Below are 13,644 nucleotides of genomic sequence, written 5' to 3' on the forward strand. Positions count from 1 at the left end.
AAAAGGCCGTCAATCTCTCAGGCCAATATTCTTCCCTCAAAAGAAACATGTATTTTTTTTTTCCAAACAAAAGCAATAACAATTATAAGATAGCAAAGATACTAAAATAATTAGCAAAATCTCTCATCATTGGTTTGCTTAATTCAGCAAAAGGAAAAATATGGGTATTTGTTAATTGTCCTTTCATTAATAAGAGATGTAGATGACAAACTTTCTCTTTGCCATTCCAGAAGATTCTGTTGGCAAATGAAAGAAAAATAGAGCCACTGAATTTGAAATAATTTTAATTGATTCTACCTGTGCCATTGACCAAATAAATGGATACATAATTATTTTAATTCTGGATACAGTTTGAATTTACAGACCTCTCTAAGACCCAGAGGTCCACATGTATGATGAAGCCTTGGGCTAAATCACTCAGGGAGCTTTGTCTTTACAAACATAGGCTAAAGAGAAATTTTACTTTATAGTTTAATAATTAAGAATCACTAATGTCTAACAAAACTTTTAATGTAGTTATACTAAATTTTCATTGTCCTTGTCTCTATGGAGATGAAGAATAACTCATTAGCATCCTACTCACCAATAGTCATGCAACTGAAAAATCTGTAAAGTCACCATATACTTCTCTGCATTACTGCAATGCACATAGAATTTAAAAACAATTTAGTACTATTTGTATGTAATTGATTCAGAACATAGGGCTCAGAATCATAGATTCTCAAAAATAAGAAACAGCATATTCTGTTTGTGCTTCACAGTAAAATACTCATACTGGGGAGTTTGGGTAAAGATGGCCACAAGCATAAATATTTAAATCCTACTTAACCCACAAAATCTTCTAAAGTCAGAATAAAGTAAAAAAAAAAGATATATAGCCACTAGATAACTAGACACACACTAACAGCAGAAGAGAAATTCATAGAGGATAGAAAGTTGAGTGAAGTTAAGTGGATTGAGTGAGTGGTCCTAACCCAGAGCGGAGAAGGCTGGGGTGAGGATGTGTCTGGGGGGTATGGGAGGAGAGTTCAGGAGGGAGCACAGCAAGAAGGATAGTTTGAGCTGCTGATCCCTGGAAAGTCTCTGAAATGTAAGGCATCAAATAATTTATAAGCCAAGAGTGAAAACTGAGACTGCAAAATTTTTCTTTATAAACGGGTTAAGGGAGTTGTGGCAAAGCAGATTAAAGATCTGGTCCCTGGCCTGGGAACTTGCATATGTCATGCGCTCAGCAAAAAAAAAAAAAAAAAAAAAAAAAGCCACAACAAATTAGGTCACTAACTGCCCTCACCAATCCCCTAAAGTCTAGCTACCACCCCACTGCTGGCCTGACAAGTGAAAGGAGGTTTACTCCCCAGAGAAATTTAAAGTCTCCATTCTCCACTTAGTAGAGGATAAGAGAGAGGGCAGGGTTCCATATTGAAAACAGAAAAGCAAAAATCTACACATTGAATAGTGACATTGTTACCCTTCTAAGCCTTAGCCCTTACTCCATTCTCAATATGAAGTCTAGCAGGCAAAAGATTAAAAAATAATAGTTCAGAAAAAAAAAAAAGAGCCTACAGATAAGGAATTTTAGAGTCTCCCAATTAAATGACTTGATCATACTCTAATCAGCTAGCAAGATTTTCTATCACCCATAGATCTAAAAATTTAGTGTCTCAAGTGTGACTGGACAGCCACAATTCCCCAGACATTTTATATCTACCATGAAAGACAAAAAACAAAACAGAGAAGTGTAAAGGAATTCAGAGGAAACAAAGACAAAGATAAGACAAAAACTTTAAAAACTTGTCAACACACTCAAAGAACTAGGAAAATATATGGCATGCATGAAACAAGAACAGCATAATATATTACTTTTTAAAAGGGCAAAGTACAATTAAGTTATAAAAAATAAAATTACAGGAACAAAAATAATGTTGTAAGATAAAGGTGAGAAGTCTCTCAAGTGATAAAAAAACAAAAGAAATCAAAATATTAGAAAAAAGATTAAAAAAATTAGAGGTTCAATCCAATATTCAACTAAGAAGAAACACCTAAGATAAATAATTAATGTTAATAATTAATTCCATGAATGAAAGGTTTGCGTATCTAGTGTCAAAAACTCATAGCACAAGGTATATCACCATCAAACTGCAGAACAGTGGGATCCACAAATAATCTTAAGACTTATCAAGACACAGAATGAGGAAAATTGGCAAATTCTCAACTTCAACATGGAAAACCAGAAAATTGTTCACTCAACAAACATTCTTTTAATTCCTTATATGTGCCAGACGTGTTTCCAGGTATTTTGGAATACATCTGGTTGCTTATACATATGTATATGTGTGTGTGTGTGTGTGTGTGTGTGTGTGTGTGTAAAACTTAGTTAACATAAACAAAAACTCATTCTCTCTTGGAATCAACATTTTTGCAGGGGTTAAAGAATACCATGAGGGTACTGACAGAGGCAGGCAATAAATTTTACCTATTAGTAAACTATACAGTATTTTTCCATATAATAAGGACAGAAGAACAAATATTAAAACTTATTTAGGAAAGCCAAGAATGCCAGAGGGTGGAGACAGCTGCAAAACTAACGAGATAAGAAGGGCACTTTTTAAGAATGGCACATTTTTGCAGTTTTCAAAAAGAGAAAGGAATTAGCCATGCAGATATCTTGGGGAGACGTGTTCTAGGCAAAGGAATGGTCAGTGCACAGGAACTGAACTGGAAATACGTTTGTGTGCTCCAGCGTAGTGATGACACCAGTGGGGTTGGATGACATGAATGAGGAAATGGAACCATGAGGTTATAATTTTAAAATTCTGAGAAGAAATGTTTTCCAACCTTGAATTCTACAACCAGTTGATATTTGAAAGAAGGGAGAAATTGACATCTTTAGACATGGAAGTTATATAAACATTTACTTTTCATTCACTCTTTCGAAGAAAACTACTGGAGAGTGTTATCCACAAAAATGTGAGAGTCAAGTGCTCCAGGATCTTTGTTTCAGAAGAGAAAATTCAACTAGCAGATTTTCAAGTATGATTCAGTATATTGAGAGGGGGGTTACAATTCTGTCAAACAGTATGGTTTAGAATTAGGGATGTGTCTACAGTTAACTAAAAATATAAAAAGAAAACAGGGAGTTCCCGTCGTGGCGCAGTGGTTAACGAATCCGACTAGGAACCATGAGGTTGCGGGTTCGATCCCTGCCCTTGCTCAGTGGGTTAACGATCCGGCGTTGCCGTGAGCTGTGGTGTAGGTTGCAGACGCGGCTCGGATCCCGCGTTGCTGTGGCTCTGGCGTAGGCCCGGTGGCTACAGCTCCGATTCAACCCCTAGCCTGGGAACCTCCATATGCCATGAAAGCGGCCAGAGAAATAGCAACAACAACAACAACAAAAAAAAGGCAATTATTACTGCTAGGAAAAATCATACAAGAAAGGAAAGCTAGGCAAAGTGCCCTACAGAGCTCAGCTGTAATATTCAAATTGTTTTAATTTTTTTCCTTTTTTTATAATGATCTTTATTTTTTCCATTATAGCTGGTTTATAGTACTCTATTTTCTATTGTAAAATAAGGTGACCCAGTCACACATACATGTACATATTCTTTTTTCTCATATTATCAAGCTCCATCATAAGTGACTAGATATAGTTCCCAGTGCTATACAGTAGGATCTCATCGCTTATCCATTCCAAAGGCAATAGTTTGCATCTACTAACCCCAAATTCCCAATCCATCCCACTCCCTTTCCCTCCCCCTTGGCAACCACAAGTCTGTTCACTGTTTTAATGATGATTTTTAAATATATGTTGGAGAATATAGGGAGAAGTATGTGTACAGGTTGCCCGAGAGAGTTCAGTTTTTGTCTTTTATAATAAGAAAGGAAAATATAATCTCTAAAAATTTAAAAATCAAGACATAGCTGTTTAAATGTATTATTTAAAAATCTGGAAGTAAATGCTTGATGAAACAGTTAAGATAGATCGATCAGTCATGCCCCTTGAGCAGAGAGGGGATAGAGAAACTGCAACTTTTTGTTGAACTTTCCAGTATTATTTTTTACTTTAACTGGTATTGTTTGGATAAAATTAAACTGAATGAAAACACATATAACCTCTTTGAAAATGCATCTTAAACCTGCTCAGGCAAGAGGCAGGTCATGACTAAACTTAGAGCGCATCAATATTATCTGCTATTTCCAGGTTATAAAATCTACTGTAAAAATGATGAAAAGGGTGAAGGTACAGAATAAACATAAATACTACAATAATTAGTCCAAATCATTCATGATCACATCCTTCAAATTATAACTGGTTCCCTTAAGGAGAGGAAGATGGATGTGATGGGCTTTGACTGCACATGTAATATTTTATTTCTCATTTCTCAACAATGTAATAAACACATGGTACCCAGGAGTCAGCTACAACATTCTTCTGTCTTCAAACATTAATGTATAAAAAAGTGAAAATGTATTAAACATAAAAATGGTGATTTTAAGAATTTTACTTTGAGAAGTCCAGAGACTTTAATAGCCGTATTTGTAAGTCATAGGAAAATGTGTGCTACAGATCAAAAAGACCAGCTACCAAAAAATTAAAACCAGAATATATAAATAGCTATAATGATTAGGAAACACGGCTATGACAATAAGCATTGATTTTTTTTTCAAAATAATTAGGTATTTTTAAAGTTTGGAGTAAGATGAACTATTTATATAAAAACATAAGAAAATAATCTAAAAGCAGAATTTATCTGAAGCTTATTGACAAATGAGGAAAACTGGCAGTTAAACTTTGGAGATTTGTTGATAAATTGTTTAGGTGTTACAAAGATTTTTTGTAAGTCATTTAGTAATTTTATTAAGATTCACTTGATAATCTTGGAATAAAGGTAACATTCAGATAATAAAAGAAGGTAAATGAGAGATTGAAAGCCATGAAGAAAGAAATGTATACAAAGCATGGTAGGTATAAGGGATCACAAATATGTAAAAGGCATATTTGCAAACAGAAATATAACATATGCTCAATGCTTGCAGACATAAATTTTGATTGGTGAGATTACTTATCTCTGCCTTTATGAATTTCCCAAGCTTTAATGAGTATGCAATATTTTGTAATCAGGAAAAGGAAGAGATGGCAATTTTTTAAAAGTAATAAATGGATTAGAGGTAGGAAACAAAGAAAGGATAACAAGAACCAACTCAAGACAAACTGCATGGGCTAAAAGAGGATTTTCAAGCAAAACCTCAAAATTTGCAGATGACACAACTCTTGATAGCCAAGTACATAGAGATAAATACATCTCAGGAAAAACTATCAGTAAAACAGCAGAAAGTTGGCATGAAGTAGTACTCTCTGGGAAAAATACTCCAAACTATACTTAATGAAAATTGAGCTCTCAGGGACCTCCTCCACACTGTGTCAACTACTCCTCTAAGATAACAGATCTGGGAGTTCCCGTCATGGCTCATCAGAAATGAATCTGACTAGCAAACATCCAGGCGTAGATTCAACCCCTGACTTCGCTTAGTGGGTTAAGGATCCAGCATTGCCGTGAGCTGTGGTGTAGGTCACTGACCCAGTTCAGATCACCGTTGCTGTGGCTGTGGTGTAGGCCAGCGGCTATAACTCCAATCTGACCCCTAGTCTGGGAACCTCCATGTGCCTCAGGTGCAGCCCTAAAAAGACTAAAAGTAAAAAATAAAAGATAACAGATCTGAGGAACTGAGATGGCCAATAAGATCAATAAAACCTTGGGCATTCTTGAGAAGGATATTACAAACAAAAGGAAAAATATTAGTCTACATTTGTTACCAAGAACAGTGTCCCTCACATATCCATAAGTAACCACAACTTTGAAAGGACATTGATCTAATGGAAGGTCCAGAAAAAGACAAAAGCAATTACTGCAATCCAGGAGCTGCTATAGAACAGATTTTGAAAGATATTATATATATTTGAGATCTACAGAATGACATAAACAGAAAATACACAACAGTTTATCAAACCCCAAATGAGAACGGGTTAATTCATTTTACTTTGCTTTGCAGGTACTGAGTTTCTTTTTATAAAGTGAAGGTTTGTGGCAACCCCACTTTGAAGCAAGTCTATTGGCACCATTTTTCCAACATTGTTTACTCACTTTGTGTTTTGTGTCACGTATTGGCAATGCTTGTAATATTTCAAAATTTTTCATTATTGTTTTATGTGTTATGATGATGTCATCAGGGATTTTTGATGCTACTAGGGCAAAAAAAATAACAACTCACTTAAGGCCCAGGTAATGGTTAGAATGTTTTAGCAATAAAGTATTTTTAATTAAGGTATATACATTTACTTTTTTAAACATAATGCTATCACACATAATAGACTACAGTATAGTGTATACATAACTTTCACATACACTGAGAAACAGAAAAATGTATGTAACATAATTTATTGTGATATTCACTTTATTACTTTTTTATTTTATGAAGTTTTCTTCTTTATTACCTTTAAATTTTTTTTTTTTTTTTTTTTTTTTTTTTTTGGTCTTTTTGCTATTTCTTGGGCCGCTCCTGCGGCATATGGAGTTTCCCAGGCTAGGGGTTGAATCGGAGCTGTAGCTGCCAGCCTACGCCAGAGCCACAGCAACTCGGGATCCGAGCCGCGTCTGCAAACTACACCACAGCTCACGGCAACGCCGGATCCTTAACCCACTGAGCAAGGGCAGGGATCGAACCCGCAACCTCATGGTTCCTAGTCAGATTCGTTAACCACTGCGCCACGACAGGAACTCCGATATTCACTTTATTGCAGTGGTCTAGAAGTGAACTCATAATATCTCCTTGGTAACCTGAAATAACCCATAAATTGTGCAGTAAGTAAATTTACGGCAAAGAGGAATTCCAAGTATAAACCTATAAAATATAATGGTTTATAAACTGACACTGACTAAAAATAAGAATAGCCTCAAGTGGTTGCCAATAAGGGAGGGGGGTGCAAAATGGGTGAAGGGAGTCCAAAAATACAAGCGTATAGTTATAAATAAGTCCTGGGAATGTAATGCTCAGCATGGTGACTATAGTTAACAATAATATACCGAATTTTTGAAAGTTGCTATGAGACTCTACTAAAGTCCTTGTCATATAAGAAAAAAAAATTCTAACTATGTATGGTAATGTATGTTATCTAGACTTATTGTGGGTGATCACTGCACAATATATACAAATATCAGGAGTTCCCTTGTGGCACAGTGGATTAAAGATCCAGCATTGTCCTGGAAAGGGTATGGAGAAAGGTGGGAATGTAAATTGGTACAACCACTACGGAAAACTGCATGGAGGTACCTCAGAAAATTAAATATAGAACTACCGTATGACCCAGAAATCACACTCTTGTGGAAGAAATCCAGACAAAACTTTCCTTGAAAGAGACGCGTGCACGCGTAGGTTCACTGAAGCACTATTCACAATAGCCAAGACATGGAAACAACCTAAATGTCCAACCAGAGATGGATTAAGATGTGGTACATATACACAATGGAGTACTCGACCATAAAAAAGAACACAATAATGCCATTTGCAGCAACATGGATGGAACTAGAGACTCTCATGATGAGTGAAGTAAATCAGAAAGAGAAAGACAAATACCATATCACATATCTGGAATCTAATACACAGCACAAATAACCTTTCCACAGAAAAGAAAATCATGGACCATGGAGAACAGTCTTGTGGTTGCTAAGGGGGAGGGGGAGGAAGTGGGATGGACTGGGAATTTGGGGTTAATAGATGCAAACTATTGCCTTTGGAATGGATAAGTGATGAGATCTACTGTATAGCACTGGGAACTATATCTAGTCACTCATCATGGAGCATGATAATGTGAGAAAAAAGAATATATATATATATATGTGCAATTGGGTCACCTTGCTGTACAGTACAAAGCTGACAGAACACTAAACCAGCTATAATGGAAAAAAATAAAAATCATTTTAACAAAATAAAAATTAAATTAAAAAAATAGATCCTGTATTGTCACTGCTGTGGTGTGCGTTTGATTCCTGGCCTGGGGACTTCCACATGCTGCAGGCATGGCCAAAAAACTAAAAATTCTTTAAACAAAATAAATATAAATAAAAAATAAAAAACAAATATCATTACATTATAAACCTGAAACTAACAATGTTGTTTGTCAATTATACCTCAGTGGAAAATATTATGGCTTAATATAGAAAAAACAGCCTTGAAAACAGTACTAGAGTCCAAATACTCTTACATCCAACCAGCAATTAGTGTGGTGCTTTGCACATAATAAACACTCATAATAAATAGCTCAAAAACTTGAATGAATATTTGAAAAAATATTCCTAATTTTATGAGACTGACACCACACAGGCAAATAATTTGTCTTCCTGGAAAAGTCTTTTGGTGTCACAGGCAAAAAGAGAAGAGTGGCCTAAGGAATTGCGGCTCCATCAAAATTTTATCATGTTCTAAATGGGCTAAAAATAGAATTGAAAATGTAAACTTTAACTTATAGAGGAACTGCACTGCTTTGATAGTTCCATACAGTGTGGCTTACAGAGCATTTTAGTTTGAATTTCTCTTCACTCCACACAGAGTCACAGATAAAATCCATCCACGCCATCATGCAGTTTCAGTGTTCCTGATATTTTAACAAAGTTCTGTCTTTGTGGTCTTCTGAAACAGTATTACTTGAGAAGTGAACATGAATTCATATCATATGACAAAAAAATAGAAGCAGTAAATAATAATATCAGAACAGGCTGTGATATCTTTATAGACAGAGAATAACAATAAAAATCTATTTTTTAAAAAAAGAAGTAATTGCCAGGTGAAGGACACCTATACTTTTCAATTCTATGCCATCTAAAATGTCATGTAATTTAATTTATTATATATTAATTGCTCTTTATTTTCTTTCACTAAATAAACTTTCCATCTATCCACCCTCTTTGAGCAACACACATCAGTACATATAAGGTATATAAAAATTATTGGCACTGTGTTCCAACTTTACTCTCAGCTTCGTAAGTATCAAAAATTTACTAGCAATCCACAAAGAGAATAACTATGGAAAGTCACATTATCTCAGTCCTTTGCAACATTTTTTTTCCCAACAATTTCCCTTAAAGTAAAGAAGAAAAAATTGGATATACCCTGGGGTCTGTTGGTATAACACCAATTTAACAGCCACAACTCTGAGGGTTTTTTTTTTGTTTGTTTTTTTGTTTTTTGAAGAGTCAGACTGGATCTTTTAAAACTTCAAATAAATTTTGATCTACTCTATGTTTTCTTTAGATAGAAACATTGTTGGCCCAATAATAAAACTGATGGCCCAGAAAGGCATGCCATATTCACGTGTTCATGTTGTGGCTTTATGAATTTTCATGGCATGTTACTGTTCCATGTGTATCTTTTATTGCCCTCCACATTGCAAATAGTATGAATTTTTTTCTATAAATAGCAATGTTTATGATAAGAATTACTGGCCTAGAAATTCATATGTTTTGTTCAACTAAGCCTTTATTTTTTCTTTTTGGCCCCAAATATTTTTTTGAATTTTTTACACATTAGAAAATATTTAGATATATTGATCAACCATACTACCTACTCTCATTTGAGAAAGAGAAGCATTTTAAATGTTTTTGAAATGATTAATTAATGGTTCTACTTAATGTTCAATCTTTGTATGGGTAGCTCTATTTTTGCTCCTCAAATCTGACAAAACTTGCAAAGAGATATAAATACAATAGGCAGATGATAGTTTTACTTGTTTTGATAAAAAACCAAATTGAGAAAGCCAGACTTCATCCAAACGCTCATGGTTGGCATAATAAAAGTAATACAAGGATGAAACTATTGTGTGCTTTTTTCTATTTATTTTTAAAATGGTAAAGAATAAAATGGTAAATTTTTAAATAGTAAAAATAATTCCCATTTTTCGGTGTTTCCACATATTTTGACCTTTTGTTTTCAAATTGTAATAAAGCTACAGATTTTCTTCCCATCTTACTCCCTGTGGTCATATAAGGCTGATGGTTAAGGACCCACATTCTAATACTTTTTTATATGTGCCCAAATCCTGGCTCTGCCACTAGCTGTGTGTCCTCACTAAGGTTATTTAACCTCTATCTCTGTGACTTTATCTGTAAAACAGAAATAGCAAAAGTTCCTACAGCAGTTAACGAGAAAATTAATAAACAATCTGTGAACACAAGATTTATCACTACCTTAAATAGAACAATCTCACTATCAGACTGAACTTTTTCTCCTTCTAAAGACAGTAGCTTCTATTATTGAGGGGAAAAAAACTTGTGTGACGCTTTTTAATATTTTTTGTGTATTGCATTTTTAATACAGCCTTGGAAGAAATAAAGAAAACAAAATCAAAATACACTCAATTTTACCAATTTGGAATTTTTTTAGTTCTACTGATGCATAATTGACAAATAAAAGTGACATATTTAAAATGTACAACTCAGTGTTTTGATACAGGTACACTGTGAAATGGTCATTGGGGAAGACCTGGTTAAGGTGGGATCTCTGTGTTATTTCTTACAACTGCATTTGAGTGTACAAGTAAAATTTTCAATTAAAAAAAAAGAAATATATATATACTTGGATATTCTCACTACACTCCTGCACTCCTACCAGGAAAGAACTTAGATATATATTAGAAACATAATGCAGTGTGGACATTGGGATTCTATAAGGTCTTTCAAGAAATAATTACATCTTATTGGAGTTCCCATTGTGGCTCAGTGGTTAATGAATCCAACTAGGAACCGTGAGGTTGTGGGTTCGATCCCTGGCCTCGCTCAGTTGATTAAGGATCCAGTGTTGCCGTGAGCTGTGGTGTAGGTGGCAGACGTGGCTCGGATCTGGCATTGCTGTGGCTGTGGCGTAGGCCGGTGGCTGCAGCTCTGATTAGACCCCTAGCCTGGGAACCTCCACATGCCTCAGGTGTGGCCTCAGAAAAGACAAAATAACAACCACAACAAAGAGAAGAATCATTACATCTTATTGAAGTATAAACACATCTAAATTAAGTTCCTCCTCTGATCCTATAATATGAATGATTAAATAGCTATTACCTGATGATTTTTCCATCTAAACCCCACATTTCAGTGTTGACAGCAGATGCCCTGAAATTAGCACAGCTTGAGTTAGAACATCGACCTCACCAATTATGGGCTCTGTGACCTCATGCAAGGTCCTTTCAGAGATCTTCCTCTGAACCCCAGGCCCGCTGGCCGGCCCACCCCTGCATTTCCCCAGCGATCTGTGCTTAGCTCTAGCAGCACTCAGGATCACACTCCCAATTCCCTGTTCTCCTTCTTCCCATCTGCCCCACTGGGATTATGCTTCATTTACTGTTCAACTAAATAATTTCATTATTTATTATTTCCTTGTGATTCTAACTCTTACTACTTTCCTTGCTCACATCTGTGTCTTATAGGTTATCTAGTTCATAAATCATAATCGTCTTCAGATACACTGAAGACTGCATATCAATGCTGCTGAAATTTATATTCCTGCGGAAGTTACTCAGAAAGATAAAGAAAATTAAGTTGGAATACTCACAGACTCATCTCACACAATCTAGTGTTTGATGGTAGAATACTTCTCTGCTTTAAACCAAAGGATTGCTTTAAAAAACCCTTAAATAGATCCCCTTCTATGATTTTGCAATTTTCTTCATTCAAATGTGCTATATCTGGCTATGTACTTGAAAACTAGAGACATTTGCTATGGCATAGATTTATCCTACATGACAGGTCACCCCTGAGAGTAAAAATTAAATCAAGGAATTAGTAACATAACCCCCCCCTTCATAAAAACAACTGCATGTGTTTAAGAAATAATATATAAAATCAAATATGATGACTGTTAGCAATCTTTTGCTGATACAGATATTCCTTTAAAAGAGCTATAAAAACTAGAATCTTCTTCCACGCAGACACAAAAAATTTCCAGAGCTTGCAATTTCTTCCTGAAATAATATAGTATAAAAAACACATCCTAATTTAAATATTCATGTCTTCACTTTATTTAACGGTATGCTACTGTAACTACAGATATTATATTTTAATGCTCCATGATGTTTCTTCCTGTTTTACAACAGCTAAAATAAGAGCCACCTTCAAGAATAATATTATAAATCATCATTATGAGGTTCATATTTTCTTTCTTTGAAAAATGTGTTCTGTTCCTAAAAATGACAACACACTGACACTCAAAATAAACATCTTCCTGAACATGCATACTACATTTTTAAAAACTAGAAAATAATTCACTGGTCTAGGAGACCTCAGAATTCAAATCTACCTTGAAACAATCTTGATCTAACAGTCCTATAGAACTAAGCAGAAGGAGTGAAACATGAAATTTAGCACAATAATAACAAAACCTGCAGGACATAATTTGGTCCCTGAACTTTTGGAAGGTCAAGAAAAATCAGCTGGAATTCAACATTTAAAGGATAATAAAATATACCTAGCATAATGCAAATGTACTTTAAGGGTTTGTCATTTTGACTAGAAACTTCTGAGAAAGGAGCTTCTTTTAAAATGGTCCTCAGGAAAGGGTAGGAACAAGTTCATCTCCTTTAAACAGCACATATAAAATTATCCTTTTATCATTTTGGAAAAGAAAAAACATTCAGCAAAATTATCACAGTACATCAGTAGGTTAACATCATATTCTTTTTCTCTCTTTTTCTTCCCCTCTCACACACACAACAGTGCATATACATACACTGACACACATACACACACACACACACATCCATAGGCATATGCATTCATTTACACAAGCATACATACTAAGACAGATTTGTTGTGGGCTTTTTTTTTAACAAGGGTCCTATCTGGAAGTTGGGAAATGGACCACATAGGTTGTCAATTAGGTTAGAATCCAGGAGGCATTAAATATTAAAGGATATTCCAATATTTTTAAAAACGTTTTTTAAAGATTAGGTATACTAAAGAAATCTGCTCTATGTAAAAGCTAGTTTCTACATGAGAAGAAAATATTACAGGGCCTCCTCTGCACTCTCTAGAAAAAATAGCAAAAGTTGTCAAGAGAGGCTAAGTTTTTATTTCTATCACTTGCAACTGAAGACGAACACAAAAAAAAACAACACATCTCATATAATTCTAGCAATAAAGAACCTAGGACAGTACATAGAAGATATCTGACAAAGTTAATAACTATTATTACTATTTTAAAATGTAACAGGGTTATCCTTTTTCTTTTACAAAGAATGTGCCCAGATTCTGCATTATAAAACTCAATACCTGTAAACATCTTCCAAACACAGGATACATATCTAATCAAAGCTTGATGAGTAAATGAATGGCTTACATTTGGAAAAGCTATCTATAACATTTTATTTTCGTGCCAGATAACAATTAATTTAACAAGCCATAGAAGGTGAACACCATTAACTAATATTAAATGTCCATGATATAGAGGAAAATATATATCATTATTCTATTGTCCTTTTTTTCTTGGTTAAAAGGTATATCTCTCAACCTTCTTAAATAGCTTAAAGTTTGGATCTAATGAGGCATATTTATCAAATGTTAACAGAATTATCAATAGGAAAATCTCAAATTTTAACAACTTGAGAATTAA

General features: G+C 34.6%; 1 protein-coding gene across 3 annotated transcripts in view; it reads right to left on the bottom strand.

Annotated features, from left to right (window-relative positions):
* Nucleotides 1–13,644, bottom strand: part of LAMA2 (laminin subunit alpha 2) — a 592,018-nt gene that overhangs the window by 530,695 nt on the left and 47,679 nt on the right. The gene's annotated exons all lie outside the window — the stretch shown is intronic.

This window comes from Sus scrofa, chromosome 1 (assembly GCF_054392235.1).
Source record: "Sus scrofa isolate SSC_HxYL_T2T_F1_AM1 chromosome 1, Sscrofa_HxYL_maternal_Yorkshire_Landrace_v2.0, whole genome shotgun sequence".
Classification (NCBI taxonomy): domain Eukaryota; kingdom Metazoa; phylum Chordata; class Mammalia; order Artiodactyla; family Suidae; genus Sus; species Sus scrofa.